Raw genomic sequence first — 25,556 nt, forward strand, 5'->3', positions numbered from 1 at the left:
TATATATATACATATATATATATATACATATATATATATATACATATATATATATACATATATATATATATACATATATACATATATATATATATATATATACATATATACATATATATATATATACATATATATATATACATATATATATATATACATATATATATACATATTATATATATATACATATATATACATATATATATATATATATACATATATATATATACATATATATATACATATATATATACATATATATATATACATATATATATATATACATATATATATATACATTATATATATATATACATATATATATACATATATATACACATATATATACACATATATACACATACATATACATATATAATATACATATTATGAATCCTTATAAACTTTCACTAACTGTTTAATACCTTTTTTGTGAAAATATGATTCATTTCATATTTATAGTTTCTTTTAATGCATTAAGCTGCAAAATTCATTGCATATTTTGCAAACCTCTCTCCTCTAATGAGAAGATTTGCATTTTTCAAAACTCTTTGGAATAAAGTCTTTCAAGTTTATTTGTACTCCTTGTCGAATAATTAAAAATTTTGTATACCTTTACAAGTTTATTTTTTTAGGATTTGAATTAATTTTCAACAATAAGATTTTTTGGTACTGATGCACTTTTGTTACCATGTTGAAATAGTAATGTTATTACTTAGAAAGCCATTCTTAACATGGGGAGAGGAGGGTATTTTCTAACTATTCTCTTCTTTCACTTAACAATTTAACTTGAAAATACTATTTAAAAAAAATAGTGCAAAGTGTATAAGCAGTGATTTTTTTTATCATATAAAAAGATTTTTATGGGTACCTAATTTTATAACACTTTTGAATAACACAGAACGTAGTGCCATAATTACTTGCTGGGGGTTTAATTTTTTTTTTGTTTTTTATTTTCTCCATAGTTTAAACATAAACCATTAAAAAGAAACTTTCAAAAAGGAGACCAAAATACACGTCTAAAGTATATTTCTCCTAAGCATAATTAGATAAAAGGGATAAATTTTATCTAATTATGCTTAGGAGAAATATACTTTAAAAGTGTATTTTGGTCTTCTTTTTGAAAGTTTCTTTTTAATGGGTTATGTTTAAACTATAGAAAAAAAAACAAAAAAAAAACAGCAAGTAATTATGGCACTACGTTCAGTGTTATTCAAAAGTATTATATATATATATATATATAGCTTAATGTAAAAGGAAAAGAAAAAGATCAATTCCACAAAAGGAGACTTATCAGGATAATGCCAAGCTCAACAATAATTATTGGAGCTTATACAATAGAGTATGAAATGAAGTCACAAAACTATATATTGGTAGATATAGAATGGATCATTTATTGAATAATGGAATACAGGCAAAATTTGGAGGATAGAAGGGACTCTTTATGCCAGGGCATTTTGAAGCCTATTGCTTCTCATCAGAAGAGTAGAGAAGGTGCTAGGTAGCATGGGGGAGATGCGGCGTCTAGCGTAAGGTTCATTAGGGATGAAAAAGATTAAGAGGAATTATAGAATGTTGGGAGAAACTTTATTGAATTCTAAATAAATAAGGAGAAGCTTATTATATATAGTATGATATATAAGAATATATATGGTCTTTAACATAGTATTGAGATTAAGGGGTATATGTTTTATGGTTAAATAGGGGGTGTATTGTTGCTGTGTGGTAATTTATTTTAACGGTTTGTGGGGTGTCTATTTTCTATGGAGTGGGTAATTTTGATTAATTTGCGGGGGTGGGGAGTATGTAAGCTTGTAAAACAAAGGTAATATGCAACAATATATTTATAAGTTTCTACTGTTATGATATAGGGGTATGATCATAAGGGGCGGTCGGAGATTAGGGTGGCAATGACTATTACATTCTATATCTACCAATATATAGTTTTGTGTCTTCATTTCATACTCTTGTTGTCCTCATATATATATATATATATATATATATAATGGTTGTATAGTTTTGGTTTCCTAGATGTAAATCCACTAAAACCTCTGTGTTTATTAAAGAGAACTTGATGCATAAACAGAGCGTGTTTACGAGTATGTTTATTTATACAAACATTATTGACTACATATGTGCATACATGTTTCAGCAGTGCTTCTTTTAAGAGACACTGCTTCATCAAGCCATAGCGTTAATTTGAAACAAAACTCAAGAATATTAAATTAAATATATTTTTATCCGATTTAAAACTAAAGAGAGGAGAAATGGCAAAGAAACAGTGTACGTAGAGAATGGAGGTAAGACAAAAAGAGGAAGGGGGTGGGAGGTGAAAAGGATTTATGGAGTGCTGAACACTTATTTTTATTGGTAAAGATCTTTTATCTATTTTGTATTTATATTTACATATTATTTGGAATTCTCATCTTTGATGATAGCAACACATCATGTTAAGTATTTTCAAGTTATCTCTATGTAATCTACATCAAAACTATTAAACATTTCTCACCAGAAAGACAGATATAAACAGAGGGTGAAGCGAGTCTGTTATAGACAGCAATAGACTTGTTCCCTTTGTATACGGTTTAAAACTGATGCTATTAATGTTTTCCTTATCTTTTGTAACGTTTTTGTTGAAGTGTTTATTCATAAAGAATAAACTTTTTGATATTATGGTTCCTTACCTTCTAAATCAAAAATTTAGAATTTCTCATGGAAAACAAAATGTCAGTTAAAATCTTTTTGATAAACATGTAGTAACATGAAAATGTAGCATTCATTAGTTTCTAATATCTTATTTTATAATAGAACAAAATCTAACTAAACTTTTTTAGTTTTTAACATTTTATAACTTAAAATGTTAATATTTAACTTTAAATTTTCTTTTTTAAACTAATATTTTTATTCACATATTAAAACAAAGAAAAAATTACATGTTCAATATTAAAAATGTTATTCATATTTTCTGCTGGAGATTTTAAAAGATTGTTAACGAAAAACTAAGTTAAAATTACATTTATTTTGAAATAGAACCCACAAAGTCCAAACTACTACCTATCTGTTTTCAGTTTCTGTCTTGGCTTAATTTTTTTAAAAGTGGTAAAATTGAATGATCAGGTTTTAATCTTTCATATTGTAACCTTGAACTGCATTGTTAGATACAACATCTATCTAAATTTTATATATACTTATCTAAATTTATATTACAGAATTCTAGTCACAAATATTTTTTCTAAACAATATACTGATACTTACTTCATGAGTGTAAAAAATCCTTCCTTAAAATTTAGACGTGGAGCTGCTGCAGATGCACTGGGCGGACTTGGGGGTTTATTAGGAAAATAGACCACTACCATGATAAAAACGATAGCACAGAAACCACACTCTATTTTGGAAAGAAAAAAGAAAAAACTAAGTAACAAAGTAAACATTAAATATACATATCAAATCCTACTTCATTTAAAAAAGTACTAGTTTATTTTTAGTCTGGTTAGGCAGTTTATTCAAAAAAACTATTGAACAAACAAAAATCTAATTTTGGGGAGGATTTAATTTTTGAAATTTATCATATCTTTCCAATGAAAGTAAAGACAAAAATTGTTTCATATTTAGAAATTACATGATTTTGAAGGTATTAAATCATTCTCATTTTTTTTTTCAATCATGTAAAATTGTCAAACTTAGGCATTATAACCTATTTTTGAGAATTGAGATAGTTTTTTTCTTTTATTAATAATATATACTAGACTACCTGTGATTCAATAGGTCAGTATATGTTATAGCTAGCTATAAAATAGCGAGTATACAGAATTAATAATAATTGAATGTGAGCGTGTGAAAACAATACAGAATACATTGGATAATAAAGGTCTTAACGTCATTGACCTTAAATTAAATAAAGAATCCTTTATATAATAGGGGGGGGGGTAATCCGTTGAAAAGAAAAAAAGTTAAAAAATATACAAGGAGAGAGTGTCCATTATACATGTCTACTCTTGATTTTTTTTTTATGTTAACAGCCTTAAAAATATTAGGAAATAATAATTAACTGATTAAGTAATACTTGATGGTGAGACCTTTTCAAAGCAAATAAAAAAAAAATGAGAAGTCCCCCCTTCCACAAATACATTTGGAAGTGGTTCTACGTATTTTTAAAATGTTTGCCACTTATGATCTCCCACCAAAAACCTTGAAAAAAACAAAAACAAAAAAAACAATTACATGTCTCATTTATCGCTGTGTGGCTCATTTTATGTTAAATTTATATAGGAAAATGATCCCACACCCTAAAATGTAATTTTTTTTTTTTTTTTTTTTAATTCCCTTCTTTAAATAAAACATTAGCAAAAAAAAATTTGGATTTGTTTTTAGGAGGTAGGGACATTCCATGCCAAATCATCCAGCACCCCACCCCCCTACTCAGAATTTTTTTTTTTTATCCTTTTGACCCCTGTAAGATATACATAATGCCAAATTTAAGCTCCAGCAATCGATGGGAACCCTATTTTTGATCCCAGCCAAAATAAGGCCAAGAGGCAAAAAAAAAAAAACTGCCGTGACGCGTCATCGTTACAAAATTGTAAATTTTTGGAAAAGTATTTCGGTTCTGGCCTAGAAAATTGTACCTAGTAGTGTTTTTTATTGACTGAGGAATCTGAAAATCAACTTCAGAAAGCCAGGGAAGTTAATCTTGTGAGACTTTTTTGCCCATTTATATGCCAAGATAGCTTCAGCGGGAACCCCCAAAAGGGCATAACTTTGGGGGGGGGGTCAAGAAAAGATAAGTCTAGGGATCAGAGAACTCTGTTTTAATATTTAGAAAGCCAAAAGATAGAACTTTCAAAATATATATAGTTTCATACTTGGAATTTTATTCCTTCACACTGAAATTTAACGCCGAAAGTTGACAATTTTCAAAAAATCAGTTGAAAATGCTCAATTTTCGTTTAATGTTGATAAATATAAGAACGTTTTATAGCTGCCTGAGTGTAATTTAAAGGTATATATGTGTCTATCTTAGTATTTTATATTTCAGTGGCTAAATTCTCTTACTCTGAGATGAAATTCTTAGATAAAATTTCAATGTTTTTTTCCTTCATTTTTATCACTGAATTTGAACGCCTGATTAAAGTTATGTGAAACCTTGTCCAACAAGCCGTGCATGTGTGGTCCCCCTCCATGAGTGCACCCGGTTTTCTGAAAAATAACAGACCCCAGAGTTGACATGCCTCAAAACATAACTCCCACTCAATAAATTAGGGAACTAAAAAGCCTCCTCCATATCTGGAAAAATGTTGTAGAGAATAATGAACTAAAATAATGAACACACAAGAATAATGAACTAAAATAATTAAAACCAAAAAATGAACACAAAAAACAATGAACTAAAATAATGAACACACAAGAATAATGAACTAAAATAATGAACACACTAGAATAATGAACTAAAATAATGAACACACTAGAATAATGAACTAAAATAATGAACACACTAGAATAATGAACTAAAATAATGAACACACTAGAATAATGAACTAAAATAATGAACACACTAGAATAATGAACTAAAATAATGAACACACTAGAATAATGAACTAAAATAATGAACACACTAGAATAATGAACTAAAATAATGAACACACAAGAATAATGAACTAAAATAATGAACACACAAGAATAATGAACAAAGATAATGGACAAACAAGATTAATGAACTAAGATAATGGACAAACAAGATTAATGAACTAAGATAATGGACAAACAAGAATAATGAACTAAGATAATGGACAAACAAGAATAATGAACTAAGATAATGGACAAACAATAATAATGAACTAAGATAATGAACACACAAGAATAATGAACTAAAATAATGAACACACGAGAATAATGAACTAAGGTAATGAACACACAAGAATAATGAACCAAGATAATGAACACACAAGAATAATGAACTAAGATAATGAACACACAAGAAAATGAACTAAAATAATGAACACACAAGTATAATGAACTAAAATAATGAACACACTAAAATAATGAACACACAAGAATAATGAACTAAAATAATGAACACACAAGTATAATGAACTAAAATAATGAACACACAAGTATAATGAACTAAAATAATGAACACACAAGAATAATGAACTAAAATAATGAACACACTAAAATAATGAACACACAAGAATAATGAACTAAGATAATGAACACACAAGAATAATGAATTTATTTTTATTTCGGACTATTATTCTCATCTTTATTAGTTGTTGCTTTTGATCTTTTATTGGTTTTGTTTATTCACAACGGATGGCAGTGATGGCTGATAATGCAGTTAGGAGATTCGAAATTCCTATCCGTCGCAGTTACCACCTGACTAAGGCCAGAGGAATAGTTGGCCGCAACGTTGTGAATAAACAAAACCAATAAAAGATCAAAAACAACAACTAATAAAGATGAGAATAATAGTCCGAAATAAAAATAAATTAATATATAATGCTCATCTCAAAAATGAATTCCAATTAAGGAATAATATATATATATATATATATATATATATATATATATATATGATAATGAAAACAAAAGAATAATGAACACAAAAGAATAATGAACTAAAATAATGATCACAAAAAAAAAATGAACTTAAATAATTAAAACAAAAAATGAACAGAAAAAAACAATGAACTAATATAATGAACACAATAATATGACTAAAATAAGGAACAATAATTGTGAACTAAAAAAATTAACACAAAAAATAACGAACATAATGCACACAAAAAATGATTAATTATAATAATGAACATAAAAAATAATAAATTAAAATAATGAACATCAAAAAAAGTGAATTAAAATAATGCACACAAAAAAAAATTAATTAAAATAATGAACGCAAAAAATAATTAATTAAAATAATGCACAAAAAAAATAATTAAAATAATGAACGCAAAAAATAATAAAGGCAAAAAATAATGAATTAAAATAATGAACCCAAAAGAATACAAAACAATAATAAATACAAAACAAAAATGAACTAAAACAATGAACATAAAAAATAATTAATTTAAATAATGAACACAACAAATGAACTAAAATAATGAACATAAAAGAATAATGAACTAAAATAATGACTACAAAAGAATAAACTAAAATAATGACCACAAAAGAATAAACTAAAATAATGACCACAAAAGATAATGGACTAAAATAATGAACACAAAAAGATAATGGACTAAAATAATGAACACAAAAAGATAATGAACTAAAATAATGAACACAAAAAGATAATGAACTAAAATAATGAACACAAAAAGATAATGAACTAAAATAATGAACACAAAAAGATAATGGACTAAAATAATGAACACAAAAAGATAATGGACTAAAATAATGAACACAAAAAGATAATGAACTAAAATAATGAACACAAAAAGATAATGAACTAAAATAATGAACACAAAAACATAATGAACTAAAATAATGAACACAAAAACATAATGAACTTAAATAATGAACACAAAAAGATAACGAACTAAAATAATGAACACACGACAATTATTAACTAAAATAATGAATACAAAAAAATATCAACTAAAATAATGAATACAACAAAAAATTAACTAAAATAATGAACACAAAAAAATATTAACTAAATGAATACAAAAGAACACTAACTAAAATAATGAATACAAAAGAATAATGAACTAAAATCATTAAAACAAAAAAAAAATGAACGCAAATCAATGATCTAAAATAATGAACTAAAATAATTAAAACCAAAAAATGAACACAAAAAACAATAAACTAAAATAATGAACACCAAAGAATAATGAACTAAAATAATTTAAAAAAAAAAAAAAAAAAAAAAATGAATACAAAAAATGAACTAAAATAATGAATACAAAAAACCTACTAAAATAACGAACGAAAATAATGAACACAAAAAAAAACGAATGAAAATAATGAACCAAAAAGAATAATGAAACAAAATAAAGAATACAAAACAATAATGAACTAAAACGATGAACATAAAAAATAATGAATTAAAATAATGGACACAAAAAAGGAATTAAAATAATGGACACAAAAAAAGGAATTAAAATAATGGACACAACACATGAATTAAAAAAATGAAGACAAAAGAATAATGAACTAAAATAATGAACACGAAAGAATAATGAACTAAAATAATTAAAATCAAAAAATGAACACAAAATCAATGAACTAAAAAATGAACACAAAACAATGAACTAAAAAATGAACACAAAAGACTAATGAACTAAAATAATTTAAACAAAAAAATGAACACAAAAAACAATGAACTAAAATAATGAAGACCAAAAAATGGACACAAAAACAATGAACTAAAATAATGAACACTAAATAATAATGAACTAAAATAATTAAAATAAAAAAATGAACACAAACAACAAACTAAAATAATGAATACAAACAACGAACAAAAATAATGAACGAAAAATAACGAATGGAAATAATGGACAGAAAAAATAATGAATGAAAATAATGAACACAAAAATAATTAAAATAATGCACACAAAAATAATTAAAATAATGCACACAAAAATAATTACAATAATGAACGCAAAAAATAATGAGCACAAAAAATCATGAATTAAAATAACGAACCCAAAGAATAATAAAACAAAATAATGAACACAAAACAATAATGAATTAAAACAATGAACATAAAAAATAATGTATTAAAATAATGAACACAAAAATGAATTAAAATAATGAACAAAAAAATGAATTAAAATAATGAACACAAAAATGAATTAAAATAATGAACACAAAAATGAATTAAAATAATGAACACAAAAATGAATTAAAATAATGAACACAAAAATGAATTAAAATAATGAACACAAAAATGAATTAAAATAATGAACACAAAAATGAATTAAAATAATGAACACAAAAATGAATTAAAATAATGAACACAAAAATGAATTAAAATAATGAACACAAAAATGAATTAAAATAATGAACACAAAAAAATGAATTAAAATAATGAACACAAAAAAATGAATTAAAATAATGAACACAAAAAAATGAATTAAAATAATGAACACAAAAAAATGAATTAAAATAATGAACACAAAAAAATGAATTAAAATAATGAACACAAAAATGAATTAAAATAATGAACACAAAAATGAATTAAAATAATGAACACAAAATTTAATTAAAATAATGAACACAAAATTTAATTAAAATAATGAACACAAAAATGAATTTAAATAATGAACACAAAAATGAATTAAAATAATGAATACAAAAAACCTACTAAAATAACGAACGAAAATAATGAACACAAAAAAAAACGAATGAAAATAATGAACCAAAAAGAATAATGAAACAAAATAAAGAATACAAAACAATAATGAACTAACACGATAAACATAAAAAATAATGAATTAAAATAATGGACACAAAAAAGGAATTAAAATAATGGACACAAAAAAAGGAATTAAAATAATGAACACAACACATGAATTAAAAAAAAATGAAGACAAAAGAATAACGAACTAAAAATATGAACACGAAAGAATAATGAACTAAAATAATTAAAATAAAAAAAATGAACACAAAACAATGAACTAAAAAATGAACACAAAAGACTAATGAACTAAAATAATTTAAACAAAAAAATGAACACAAAAAACAATGAACTAAAATAATGAAGATAAAAAAATGGACACAAAAACAATGAACTAAAATAATGAAGACCAAAAAATGGACACAAAAACAATGAACACTAAATAATAATGAACTAAAATAATAAAAATAAAAAAATGAACACAATAAACAACAAACTAAAATAATGAATACAAACGACGAACAAAAATAATGAACGAAAAATAACGAATGGAAATAATGGATAGAAAAAATAATGAAGGAAATAATGGACAGAAAAAAAAATGAATGAAAATAATGAACACAAAAATAATTAAAATAATGCACACAAAAAACATTAAAATAATGCACACAAAAATAATTACAATAATGAACGCAAAAAATAATGAACACAAAAAATAATGAATCAAAATAACGAACCCAAAGAATAATAAAACAAAATAATGAACACAAAACAATAATGAACTAAAACATAATGTATTAAAATAATGAACACAAAAATGAATTAAAATAATTAACACAAAAATGAATTAAAATAATGAACACAAAAAAATGAATTAAAATAATGAACACAAAAAATCAACTAAAATAATGAACACAAAAAATCAACTAAAATAATGAACACAAAAAATCAACTAAAATAATGAACACAAAAAATGAACTAAAATAATGAACACAAAAAATGAATTAAAATAATGAACACAAAAAATGAACTAAAATAATGAACACAAAAAATGAATTAAAATAATGAACACAAAAAATGAATTAAAATAATAAACACAAAAAATGAATTAAAATAATGAACACAAAAAATGAATTAAAATAATGAACACAAAAAAATGAATTAAAATAATGAACACAAAAAAAAGGAATTAAAATAATGAACACAAAAAAAGGAATTAAAATAATGAACACAAAAAAAGGCATTAAAATAATGAACACAAAAATGAATTAAAATAATGAACACAAAAATGAATTAAAATAATGAACACAAAAATGAATTAAAATAATGAATACAAAAGAATGAACTAAAATAATGAGCACAAAAGAATGAACTAAAATAATGAGCACAAAAGAATGAACTAAAATAATGAACTAAAATAATGAGCACAAAAATATAATAAATACACGAAAATAATTAACTAAATAATGAATACAAAACAATATTAACTACAATAATGAATACAAAACAATATTAACTACAATAATGAATACAAAACAATATTAACTACAATAATGAATACAAAACAATATTAACTACAATAATGAATACAAAACAATATTAACTACAATAATGAATACAAAACAATATTAACTACAATAATGAATACAAAACAATATTAACTACAATAATGAATACAAAAAAATATTAACTACAATAATGAATACAAAAAAATATTAACTACAATAATGAATACAAAAAATATTAACTACAATAATGAATACAAAAAATATTAACTACAATAATGAATACAAAAAATATTAACTACAATAATGAATACAAAAAATATTAACTACAATAATGAATACAAAAAATATTAACTAAAATAATGAATACAAAAAATATTAACTAAAATAATGAATACAAAAAATACTAACTAAAATAATGAACACAAAAAATATTAACTAAATAATGAATACAAAAAATGAATTAACTACAATAATGAATACAAAAAATATTAACTAAAATAATGAACACAAAAGAATAATGAACACACAAGAATAATGAACTAAATTAATGAAAACAAAAGAATAATGAACACAACAAAATAATAAACTAAACCAATGAACACAAAAGAATATTAACTAAAAAAATGAACACAAAAGAATAATGAACTAAAATACTGAACACAAAAGAATAATGAACTAAAATACTGAACACAAAAGAATAATGAACTAAAATACTGAACACAAAAGAATAATGAACTAAAATACTGAACACAAAAGAATAATGAACTAAAATACTGAACACAAAAGAAAAACGAAATAAATAATGGACACGAAAGAATAATGAACTAAAATAATGAACACAAAAGAGTAATGAACTGAAATAATGAACACAAAAGAGTAATGAACTGAAATAATGAACACAAAAGAGTAATGAACTGAAATAATTAACACAAAAGAGTAATGAACTGAAATAATGAACACAAAAGAGTAATGAACTGAAATAATGAACACAAAAGAGTAATGAACTGAAATAATGAACACAAAAGAGTAATGAACTGAAATAATGAACACAAAAGAGTAATGAACTGAAATAATGAACACAAAAGAGTAATGAATTGAAATAATGAACACAAAAGAGTAATGAACTGAAATAATAAACACAAAAGAGTAATGAACTGAAATAATGAACACAAAAGAGTAATGAACTGAAATAATGAACACAAAAGAGTAATGAACTGAAATAATGAACACAAAAGAGTAATGAACTGCAATAATGAACACAAAAGAGTAATGAACTGCAATAATGAACACAAAAGAGTAATGAACTGCAATAATGAACACAAAAGAGTAATGAACTGAAATAATGAACACAAAAGAGTAATGAACTGAAATAATGAACACAAAAGAGTAATGAACTGAAATAATGAACACAAAAGAGTAATGAACTGAAATAATGAACACAAAAGAGTAATGAACTGAAATAATGAACACAAAAGAGTAATGAACTGAAATAATGAACACAAAAGAGTAATGAACTGAAATAATGAACACAAAAGAGTAATGAACTGAAATAATGAACACAAAAGAGTAATGAACTGAAATAATGAACACAAAAGAGTAATGAACTGAAATAATGAACACAAAAGAGTAATGAACTGAAATAATGAACACAAAAGAGTAATGAACTGAAATAATGAACACAAAAGAGTAATGAACTGAAATAATGAACACAAAAGAGTAATGAACTGAAATAATGAACACAAAAGAGTAATGAACTGAAATAATGAACACAAAAGAGTAATGAACTGAAATAATGAACACAAAAGAGTAATGAACTGAAATAATGAACACAAAAGAGTAATGAACTGAAATAATGATCACAAAAGAGTAATGAACTGAAATAATGAACACAATAAACAACCAACTAAAATATTGAATACAAAAAACGAACAAAAAAAATGAATGAAAAAAAAACGAACGGAAATAATGGACACAAAAAATAATGAAAGTAATGAACACAAAAAATGAATTAAAATAATGAACACAAAAAATGAATTAGAATAATGAACCCAAACCAATAATAAAACAAAATAATGAATACAAAACAATAATGAACTAAAACAATGAGCATAAAAAATAATGATTATGAGCACAACAAGATAATGAACTAAAATAATGAACACAAAAGAAAAGCGAAATGAATAATGGACACGAAAGAATAATTACCTAAAATAATTAAAACCAAAAAATGAACATCAAATCAATTAACTAAAAAAAAAAAAAAACAATGAACTAAAAAATTAACACAAAAGCATAATGAACTAAAATAATGAACTAAAATAATTAAAACCAAAAAATGAACACAAAAAACAATGAACTAAAATAATGAACACCAAAAAATGAACACAAAAAACAATGAACTAAAATAATGAACACCAAATATTATACAAAAAACAATGAACGAAAATAATGAACACCAAAGAATAATGAACTAAAATAATGAACACAAAAGAATAATGAACTAAAATAATGAACACAAAAGAATAATGAACTAAAATAATGAACACAAAAGAATAATGAACTAAAATAATTAAAACAAAAAAAATGAACACAATGAACAACGAACTAAACTATTGAATACAAAAAACGAACAAAAATAATGAATGAAAAATAACGAACGGAAATAATGGACACAAAAAATAATGAATGAAAATAATGACCACAAAAAATAATGAATGAAAATAATGACCACAAAAAATAATGCATGAAAATAATGAACACAAAAAATAATGAATGAAAATAATGAACACAAACAATAATGAATGAAAACAATGAACACAAAAAATGAATTAAACTAATGAACACAAAACAATAATGAACTAAAATACCGAGCAAAAAACATAATGAACTAAATAAATGAACAAAAAAAAACAATGAACACAGGAATAATTAACTGAGAACACAGGAATAATAAACTAAAAAATTTACACAAAAAAATAATGAACTAAAATAACGAACACACAAGAATAATGAACTAAAATTATGAACACAGAAAAAAAAATGAACTAAAAATGAACACGAAAAATAATGATTATGAGCACAACAAGATACTGAACTAAAATGATGAACAGAAAAGAAGGAACTAAAATAATGAACACAAAAGAAAAACGAAATAAATAATGGACACGAAAGAAAAATGAACTAAAATAATTAAAACCAAAAAATGAACATCCAATTAATGAACTAAAATAATGACCACAAAAAACAATGAACTAAAAAATGACCACAAAAGCATAATGAATTAAAATAATGAACTAATTAAAACCAAAAAATGAACACAAAAACAATGAACTAAAATAATGAACACCAAATAATGGAAACAAAAACAATGAACTAAAATAATAAACACCAAAGAATAATGAACTAAAATAATGAACACCAAAGAATAATGAACTAAAATAATGAACACCAAAGAATAATGACCTAAAATAATGAACACCAAAGAATAATGACCTAAAATAATGAACATAAAATGATAATGGACTAAAATAATGAACACAAAAGAATAAAGAACTAAAATAATTAAAACAAAAAAATTGAACTAAAATAATTAAAACAAAAAAAAATGAACACAATAAACAACGAACTAAAATAATGAATACAAAAAAAAAAAAACGAACAAAATAATGAACGAAAAATAACGAACGGAAATAATGAACACAAAAAATAATGAATAAAAATAATGAACACAAAATATGAATTAAAATAATGAACACAAAATATGAATTAAAATAATGAACACAAAACATGAATTCAAATAATGAACACAAAACATGAATTAAAATAATGAACACAAAACAGGAATTAAAATAATGAACACAAAACCTGAATTAAAATAATGAACACAAAACCTGAATTAAAATAATGAACACAAAACATGAATTAAAATAATGAACACAAAACATGAATTAAAATAATGAACACAAAACAATAATGCACTAAAATAATGAATACAAAAACATAAGGAAGTAAAATACCGAACAAAAAACAAAATGAACTAAATAAATGAACAAAAAAACAATGAACTAAAATGTGAGAACACAGGAATAATTAACTAAAAAATTGACACAAAAAAATAATGAACTAAAATAACGAACACAAAATGATAATGAACTAAAATTATGAACACAGATAAAAAAATGAACTAAAAATGAACTCGAAAAATAATGATTATGGGCACAAGATAATGAACTAAAATGAACAGAAAGGAAGGAACTAAAATAATGAACATAAAAATAATTGACTACAATAATAAACGCACGAAAATTATATTAACTAAAATAATGAACACAAAAGAATATTAACTAAAATAATGACCACAAAAGAATATTAACTAAAATAATGACCACAAAAGAATATTAACTAAAATAATGAACACAAAAGAATATTAACTAAAATAATGACCACAAAAGAATATTAACTAAAATAATGACCACAAAAGAATATTAACTAAAATAATGACCACAAAAGAATATTAACTAAAATAATGACCACAAAAGAATATTAACTAAAATAATGACCACAAAAGAATATTAACTAAAATAATGACCACAAAAGAATATTAACTAAAATAATGACCACAAAAGAATATTAACTAAAATAATGAACACACAATAATAATGAACTAAAATAATGAACACACAAGAATAATGAACTAAAATTACGAACACACAAGAATAATGAACTAAAATTATGAACACAGAAAAAAAAATGAACTAAAAATGAACACGAAAAATAATGATTATGAGCACAAAAAGATACTGAACTAAAATGATGAACAGAAAAGAAGGAACTAAAATAATTAACACAAAAGAAAAACGAAATAAATAATGGACACGAAAGAAAAATGAACTAAAATAATTAAAACCAAAAAATGAACATCCAATTAATGAACTAAAATAATGACCACAAAAAACAATGAACTAAAAAATGAACACAAAAGCACAATGAATTAAAATAATGAACTAAAATAATTAAAACCAAAAATTGAACACAAAAACAATGAACTAAAATCATGAACACCAAATAATGGACACAAAAACAATGAACTAAAATAATGAACACCAAAGAATAATGAACTAAAATAATGAACACCAAAGAATAATGAACTAAAATAATGAACACCTAAGAATAATGAACTAAAATAATGAACACCAAAGAATAATGAACTAAAATAATGAACACCAAAGAATAATGAACTAAAATAATGAACACCAAAGAATAATGAACTAAAATAATGAACACCAAAGAATAATGACCTAAAATAATGAACAACTAAGAATAATTAACTAAAATAATGAACATAAAATGATAATGGACTAAAATAATTAACACAAAAGAATAAAGAACTAAAATAATTAAAACAAAAAAATTGAACTAAAATGATTAAAACAAAAAAAATGAACACAATAAACAACGAACTAAAATAATGAATACAAAAAAAACGAACAAAATAATGAACGAAAAATAACGAACGGAAATAATAAACAAAAAATAATGAATAAAAATAATGAACACAAAACATGAATTCAAATAATGAACACAAAACATGAATTCAAATAATGAACACAAAACATGAATTCAAATAATGAACACAAAACATGAATTCAAATAATGAACACAAAACATGAATTCAAATAATGAACACAAAACATGAATTCAAATAATGAACACAAAACATGAATTCAAATAATGAACACAAAACATGAATTCAAATAATGAACACAAAACATGAATTCAAATAATGAACACAAAACATGAATTCAAATAATGAACACAAAACATGAATTAAAATAATGAACACAAAACATGAATTACAATAATGAACACAAAAGATGAATTAAAATAATGAACACAAAACATGAATTAAAATAATGAACACAAAACATGAATTAAAATAATGAACACAAAAAATGAATTAAAATAATGAACACAAAACATGAATTAAAATAATGAACACAAAACATGAATTAAAATAATGAACACAAAACATGAATTAAAATAATGAACACAAAACATGAATTAAAATAATGAACACAAAAAATGAATTAAAATAATGAACACAAAAAATGAATTAAAATAATGAACACAAAAATGAATTAAAATAATGAACACAAAAAATGAATTAAAATAATGAACACAAAACATGAACTAAAACAATCAACATAAAAAATAATGAATTAAAATAATGAACACAAAAAATGAATTAAACTAATGAACACAAAACAATAATGAACTAAAATAATGAATACGAAAACATAATGAACTAAAATACCGAACAAAAAACATAATGAACTAAATAAATGAACAAAAAAAAAACAATTAACTAAAATGTGTGAACACAGGAATAATTAACTAAAAAATTGACACAAAAAAATAATGAACTAAAATAACGAACACAAAATAATAATGAACTAAAATTATTTACACAGAAAAAAAAATGAACTAAAAATGAACTCGAAAAATAATGATTATGGGCACAAGATAATGAACTAAAATGAACAGAAAAGAAGGAACAAAAATAATTGACTACAATAATAACCGCACTAAAAGAATATTAACTAAAATAATTACCACAAAAAGAATATTAACTAAAATAATTACCACAAAAGACTATTAACTAAAATAATGACCACAAAAGACTATTAACTAAAATAATGACCACAAAAGACTATTAACTAAAATAATGACCACAAAAGACTATTAACTAAAATAATGACCACAAAAGAATATTAACTAAAATAATGAACACAAAAGAATATTAACTAAAATAATGACCACAAAAGAATATTAACTAAAACAATGAACACAAAAGTATATTAACTAAAACAATGAACACAAAAGTATATTAACTAAAACAATGAACACAAAAGAATATTAACCAGAAAAATGAACACAAAAGAATATTAACCAGAAAAATGAACACAAAAGAATATTAACTAAAAAAATGAACACTAAAGAATATTTACTAAAAAAATGTACACTAAAGAATATTTACTAAAAAAATGAACACAAAAGAATATTAACTAAAATAATGAACACACAAGAATAATGAACTAAAATAATGAACACAAAAGAATAATGAACTAAAATAATGAACACAAAAGAATAATGAACTAAAATAATTAAAACAAAAAAAATGAACACAATGAACAACGAACTAAACTATTGAATACAAACAACGAACAAAAATAATGAATGAAAAATAACGAACGGAAATAATGGACACAAAAAATAAGTAATGAAAATAATGACCACAAACAATAATGAATTAAAATAATGAACACAAAAAATAATGAATGAAAACAATGAACACAAAAAATGAATTAAACTAATGAACACAAAAATGAATTAAACTAATGAACACAAAACAATAATGAACTAAAATAATGAATACGAACACATAATGAACTAAAATACCAAGCAAAAAACATAATGAACTAAATAAATGAACAAAAAAAACAATGAACACAGGAATAATTAACTGAGAACACAGGAATAATAAACTAAAAAATTTACACAAAAAAATAATGAACTAAAATAACGAACACACAAGAATAATGAACTAAAATTATGAACACACAAGAATAATGAACTAAAATTATGAACACACAAGAATAATGAACTAAAATTATGAACACAGAAAAAAAATGAACTAAAAATGAACACGAAAAATAATGATTATGAGCACAACAAGATACTGAACTAAAATGATGAACAGAAAAGAAGGAACTAAAATAATTAACACAAATGAAAAACGAAATAAATAATGGACACAAAAGAAAAATGAACTAAAATAATTAAAACCAAAAAATGAACATCCAATTAATGAACTAAAATAATGACCACAAAAAACAATGAACTACAAAATGAACACAAAAGCATAATGAATTAAAATAATGAACTAAAATAATTAAAACCAAAAAATGAACACAAAAACAATAAACTAAAATAATGAACACCAAATAATGGAAACAAAAACAATGAACTAAAATAATGAACACCAAAGAATAATGAACTAAAATAATGAACATAAAATGATAATGGACTAAAATAATGAACACAAAAGAATAAAGAACTAAAATAATTAAAACAAAAAAATTGAACTAAAATAATTAAAACAAAAAAATGAACAAAATAAACAACGAACTAAAATAATGAATACAAAAAAAACGAACAAAATAATGAACGAAAAATAACGAACGGAAATAATAAACACAAAAAATAATGAATAAAAATAATCAACACAAAATATGAATTAAAATAATGAACACAAAACATGAATTAAAATAATGAACACAAAACATGAATTAAAATAATGAACACAAAACATGAATTAAAATAATGAACACAAAACATGAATTAAAATAATGAACACAAAACATGAATTCAAATAATGAACACAAAACATGAATTCAAATAATGAACACAAAACATGAATTAAAATAATGAACACAAAACATGAATTAAAATAATGAACACAAAACATGAATTAAAATAATGAACACAAAACATGAATTAAAATAATGAACACAAAACATGAATTAAAATAATGAACACAAAACATGAATTAAAATAATGAACACAAAACATGAATTAAAATAATGAACACAAAACATGAATTAAAATAATGAACACAAAACATGAATTAAAATAATGAACACAAAACATGAATTAAAATAATGAACACAAAACTTGAATTAAAATAATGAACACAACACATGAATTAAAATAATGAACACAACACATGAATTAAAATAATGAACACAAAAAATGAATCCAACTAATGAACACAAAACAATAATGCACTAAAATAATGAATACGAAAACATAAGGAACTAAAATACCGAACAAAAAACATAATGAACTAAATAAATGAACAAAAACAACAATGAACTAAAATGTGAGAACACAGGAATAATTAACTAAAAAATTGACAGAAAAAATAATGCACTAAAATAACGAACACAAAATGATAATGAACTAAAATTATGAACACAGATAAAAAAATGAACTAAAAATGAACTCGAAAAATAATGATTATGGGCACAAGATAATGAACTAAAATGAACAGAAAATAAGGAACTAAAATAATGAACATGAAAATAATTGACTACAATAATAAACGCACGAAAATAATATTAACTAAAATAATGACCACAAAAGAATATTAACTAAGATAATGACCACAAAAGAATATTAACTAAGATAATGACCACAAAAGAATATTAACTAAGATAATGACCACAAAAGAATATTAACTAAGATAATGACCACAAAAGAATATTAACTAAGATAATGACCACAAAAGAATATTAACTAAGATAATGACCACAAAAGAATATTAACTAAGATAATGACCACAAAAGAATATTAACTAAGATAATGACCACAAAAGAATATTAACTAAGATAATGACCACAAAAGAATATTAACTAAAATAATGACCACAAAAGAATATTAACTAAAATAATGACCACAAAAGAATATTAACTAAAATAATGACCACAAAAGAATATTAACTAAAATAATGACCACAAAAGAATATTAACTAAAATAATGACCACAAAAGAATATTAACTAAAATAATGAACACAAAAGAATATTAACTAAGATAATGAACACAAAAGAATATTAACTAAGATAATGAACACAAAAGAATATTAACTAAGATAATGACCAAAAAATAATATTAACTAAGATAATGACCAAAAAATAATATTAACTAAGATAATGACCACAAAATAATATTAACTAAGATAATGACCACAAAAGAATATTAACTAAGATAATGACCACAAAAGAATATTAACTAAGATAATGACCACAAAAGAATATTAACTAAGATAATGACCACAAAAGAATATTAACTAAGATAATGACCACAAAAGAATATTAACTAAGATAATGACCACAAAAGAATATTAACTAAGATAATGACCACAAAAGAATATTAACTAAGATAATGACCACAAAAGAATATTAACTAAGATAATGACCACAAAAGAATATTAACTAAGATAATGACCACAAAAGAATATTAACTAAAATAATGACCACAAAAGAATATTAACTAAAATAATGACCACAAAAGAATATTAACTAAAATAATGACCACAAAAGAATATTAACTAAAATAATGACCACAAAAGAATATTAACTAAAATAATGACCACAAAAGAATATTAACTAAAATAATGACCACAAAAGAATATTAACTAAAATAATGAACACAAAAGAATATTAACTAAAATAATGAACACAAAAGAATATTAACTAAAATAATGAACACAAAAGGATATTAACTAAAATAATGAACACAAAAGGATATTAACTAAAATAATGAACACAAAAGGATATTAACTAAAATAATGAACACAAAAGGATATTAACTAAAATAATGAACACAAAAGAATATTAACTAAAATAATGAACACAAAAGAATATTAACTAAAATAATGAACACAAAAGAATATTAACTAAAATAATGAACACAAAAGAATATTAACTAAAATAATGAACACAAAAGAATATTAACTAAAATAATGAACACAAAAGAATATTAACTAAAATAATGAACACAAAAGGATATTAACTAAAATAATGAACACAAAAGGATATTAACTAAAATAATGAACACAAAAGGATATTAACTAAAATAATGAACACAAAAGGATATTAACTAAAATAATGAACACAAAAGGATATTAACTAAAATAATGAACACAAAAGGATATTAACTAAAATAATGAACACAAAAGGATATTAACTAAAATAATGAACACAAAAGAATATTAACTAAAATAATGAACACAAAAGAATATTAACTAAAATAATGAACACAAAAGAATTTTAACTAAAATAATGAACACAGAAGAATATTAAATAAAATAATGACCACAAAAGAATATTAACTAAAATAATGGCCACAAAAGAATATTAACTAAAATAATGACCACAAAAGAATATTAACTAAAATAATGACCACAAAAAAATATTAACTAAAATAATGACCACAAAAGAATATTAACTAAAATAATGACCACAAAAGAATATTAACTAAAATAATGAACACAAAAGAATATTAACTAAAATAATGAACACAAAAGAATATTAACTAAAATAATGAACACAAAAGAATATTAACTAAAATAATGAACACAAAAGAATATTAACTAAAACAATAAACGCAAAAGAATATTAACTAAAAAAATGAACACAAAAGAATATTAACTAAAATAATGAACACACAAGAATAATGAATTAAAATAATGAACACACAAGAATAATGAACTAAAATAATGAACACACAAGAACAATGAACTAAAATAATGAACAAACAAGAATAATGAACTAAAATAATGAACACACAATAATAATGAACTAAAATAATGAACACAAAAAAATGAACTAAAATAATGAACAAAAAAGAATAACAAACTAAAATAATAAACACAATTGCTAATGGACTAAAATAATGAACACAAAAGAATAATGAACTAAAATACCGAACAAAACAAATAACGAACGAAAATAATGAACACAAAAAATAATGAACTAAAATAATGAACACAAAAAATAATGAACTAAAATAATGAACACAAAAAATAATGAACTAAAATAATGAACACAAAAAATAATGAACACAAAAAATAATTAATTAAAATAATGACCACTAAAAATAATTAATTAAAATAATGACCACAAAAAATAATAAAATAAAAAGAATAATGAACGAAAAAATAATGGACTAAAATAATGAACATACAAAAGAAAAAAAAGTCTGTTTGTAAAGAACCGCGCGTTGCATCCAGCAGTTGTATTTTGAAATGTTTGAACTGTGTGTAGGGAACGCGAGAATAACGCCAAAGGTGTGACTTCATACAGAAACGTTGTTTTAATTTGGACAGGCTTTTCTTTCTTCAACTTTACAAAAAAAAAAAAACATTGAAGATGGAGTATCTCTCTGAAATATATTTGTTATAAATTTCAAACAAGTAAAATATTTGTTTATTTTCCTAATATTACATTGTGATTTGGCTTTCAGGCACAATTGATGCATATTTCATTTTATTAAAATTAAAACAACTTTTCAATATGAACTCACACCTTTGGCGTTCTAAATTTCTATCGATAGTTTTTAATCATGCACAACTGGGTAAAAGATTTTTTAAAAATATGTAAATTGATCAAATAGTTTTTGTTTTACATTAGAAAAACATTTGTTTTTTAGTTTAAAAATGATTCACACTTGCAAATGAAAATACAATCAAAATAACCATTTTAAAAATTTGGGACACTTAAACTGTACATGGATTTTTATAATCTTAGGTTTAAGCATTTTTATTTTAATATGGTTTCAATTTTAGGCAAGTAGATCTGAGTAATTTTAACATCTTTAAACTGTCAATTACAGAATATGTAAAAGACTTTATATCATAAACAGGTTTTTGTTTGAAAACGATTCCAACTTGCAATGACATACAAAAGTTCATAAAATACTGATGTCTAAAAAAAAAAAAATTAACACATCACACATTCTGACCTTTGCCCTCGTGGAGACATGATTTTTTTATCTATTCTATTTTGTAATACATGAATATAAAGTTTACTTAGTATTTTAGTTTCAACCTTCAATGTCAAATTAGGAAAACATTATTTGTGTATTTTATTAGTTTAAATTTTTTAGTTTAAAGTAAAACACTTAAGCGGAACAATTTTTTTTTATTTGTAACGCAAAAGATTGGTTTTAAACGTGTAGAAAAATAAAATGTATAAATCTATTTAAAAATAAATATAATATGATCTGTAAATTTTGATTTAAAAAAAAACAAAAAAACAAAACACTTTTATGGCTTTGTTTTTATTGAAACAGGAAGTCGTAAACAGGAACTTGTAAACGAGAAGCAGATGGACCATTTCAACGGCCAAGCAAGATGATTTGAATTAGATATATTTTTCTAACAAAAAGGGGTTTCCATTAGATTCCTAATTTCTTTCTGAAATATTCAGGTATTCCATAGATTAAAAGGTTCATTTTGAAAAGTAACAACCTATCCACTCACCTGAATAGAGTAAAGTGTTCATTCCAGATTTTTCTTCATCAAGAGAAACAACAACTGAAAACAAAGCAACAAATAAAAATCATTTAAGATGAATATAAAGATGCAGAACTTTTGTCTATCAAAGACAGATGTAATGTATACTTTTAAAACTGTTGTCACTATTACATTTCAATGTAAAAAAAAATCCAGTATCTTTTAAAATAAGGGGGGAAAAAAAAAATATATTGCTTGCGTAGTTTAAAAACAAAAACATACCTCATTCTTGACTAGTGCTAAAGCCAGTTTCCAGTGTTTAGATGGAAAATTGATAAACTTCGAAGCAGGTTAATGTTATAATAAGTAATTTTATTAGTTACTTTTGAATATTGGTAATATAACTATTATTTTATTAGTTATAGTTGAATATTGGTAACTAGCAGGACCTGTTAACCGGCATTACACAGTGGAAGCCTGCCTCCTCGCCTCGCAAAAAAGTAAACTACGGTTGTTCTCGGTGGTCAGTGGCGTTAGGGATGGCTTGGAGCGATAACATGCAGGTACTGTTTGAATTTTAAAAAAGCAATTAAGGGAATGCAGAAATCAGTATGAATTAATAAAAGTACGAAAAATGGTTCATTAGAATAATAATGGAAAGTAAACACATAAATTTTAGAGGTTAAGGATTCTCACTGTGTATGGACTGTTTAGAGTGATCCAAATCAGTGATAGCAGTCCGTCTTCCTCTTCTCTTCAACTCTTTCACCAATAGTATCAAAATAAATTCCAGTTTTATGTCTTTTTTGAAGATTACTTTTTAAAATTATATGTTAAAAAAAGACTCGTACAATTTATTGATTTTGTTTGTTCTTCCTTATGAAAACGATTTTTAATTTTAATTACAAATTATCAATCATCTTAATATCAAAATAGCTCTAGGATATATATGCCTATCGAGCTTATTATATATCTACATTACAACGAGCACCGTTTTCCTGTTTTCTTTTCTTTTAATTGTATTAATGAATGTACTAATACATTAAAATATACTTTGCTCTTTAGACTCTTGTTCTAATCCCCATGTATTAATAACTCCCTATAATTGGTTGAGTTTTCTACGTAATTGTAGATATGTTCCATAAGGAGGACTTACAATTATCAACTAAATGTATCCCCATACCTTCTGAAGACATCTTTATAACTAGCTTAATTGGATGTCTAAATGCATTCATAATAAACTTGAAATGGAAAACTTACCACTTCGCTAAACACCAAAATGAAACCAATAAACCAATGCATTTTCAACCTGAAGCAATGGAAAATACCAACCTCAGAGAAGATGAAGCACAAAGAAAAGCTAAAAACATAAAAAACCCAAAAGCATAAGGACACTTAAAAATTTGACAATGATTTGCTTAACATGATTAAAAATATTAAATTCAAGAATAACAAAAAATATAACACATCAACCCTTAAAAAGATAAATAACTTGTCGAAATCAATTTCAAAAAGACACCAAAATAAACTGATAGTCCCGGTAGATAAAACAAGAAATTTTTATATTATGGATTATATACAATATAACCATCTAATATATAAGAAACTTAATATATATATAACTATATA

General features: G+C 23.1%; 1 long non-coding RNA gene across 1 annotated transcript; it reads right to left on the reverse strand.

The window, feature by feature from the left end:
- Positions 1-3,254: 3,254 nt before the first annotated feature.
- On the reverse strand, positions 3,255-25,300 carry LOC145259620 (uncharacterized). Its single transcript, XR_013864175.1, has 3 exons — positions 25,188-25,300; positions 23,955-24,008; positions 3,255-3,385 (listed from the first exon to the last, which is right to left on the reverse strand). It is a non-coding gene; the product is annotated as an uncharacterized LOC145259620 (long non-coding RNA).
- Positions 25,301-25,556: the final 256 nt, after the last annotated feature.

The sequence above is a fragment of the Euprymna scolopes genome, chromosome 35 (genome assembly GCF_053919585.1).
Source record: "Euprymna scolopes isolate OS-2025 chromosome 35, ASM5391958v1, whole genome shotgun sequence".
In the NCBI taxonomy this organism is placed as follows: Eukaryota; Metazoa; Mollusca; class Cephalopoda; order Sepiida; family Sepiolidae; genus Euprymna; species Euprymna scolopes.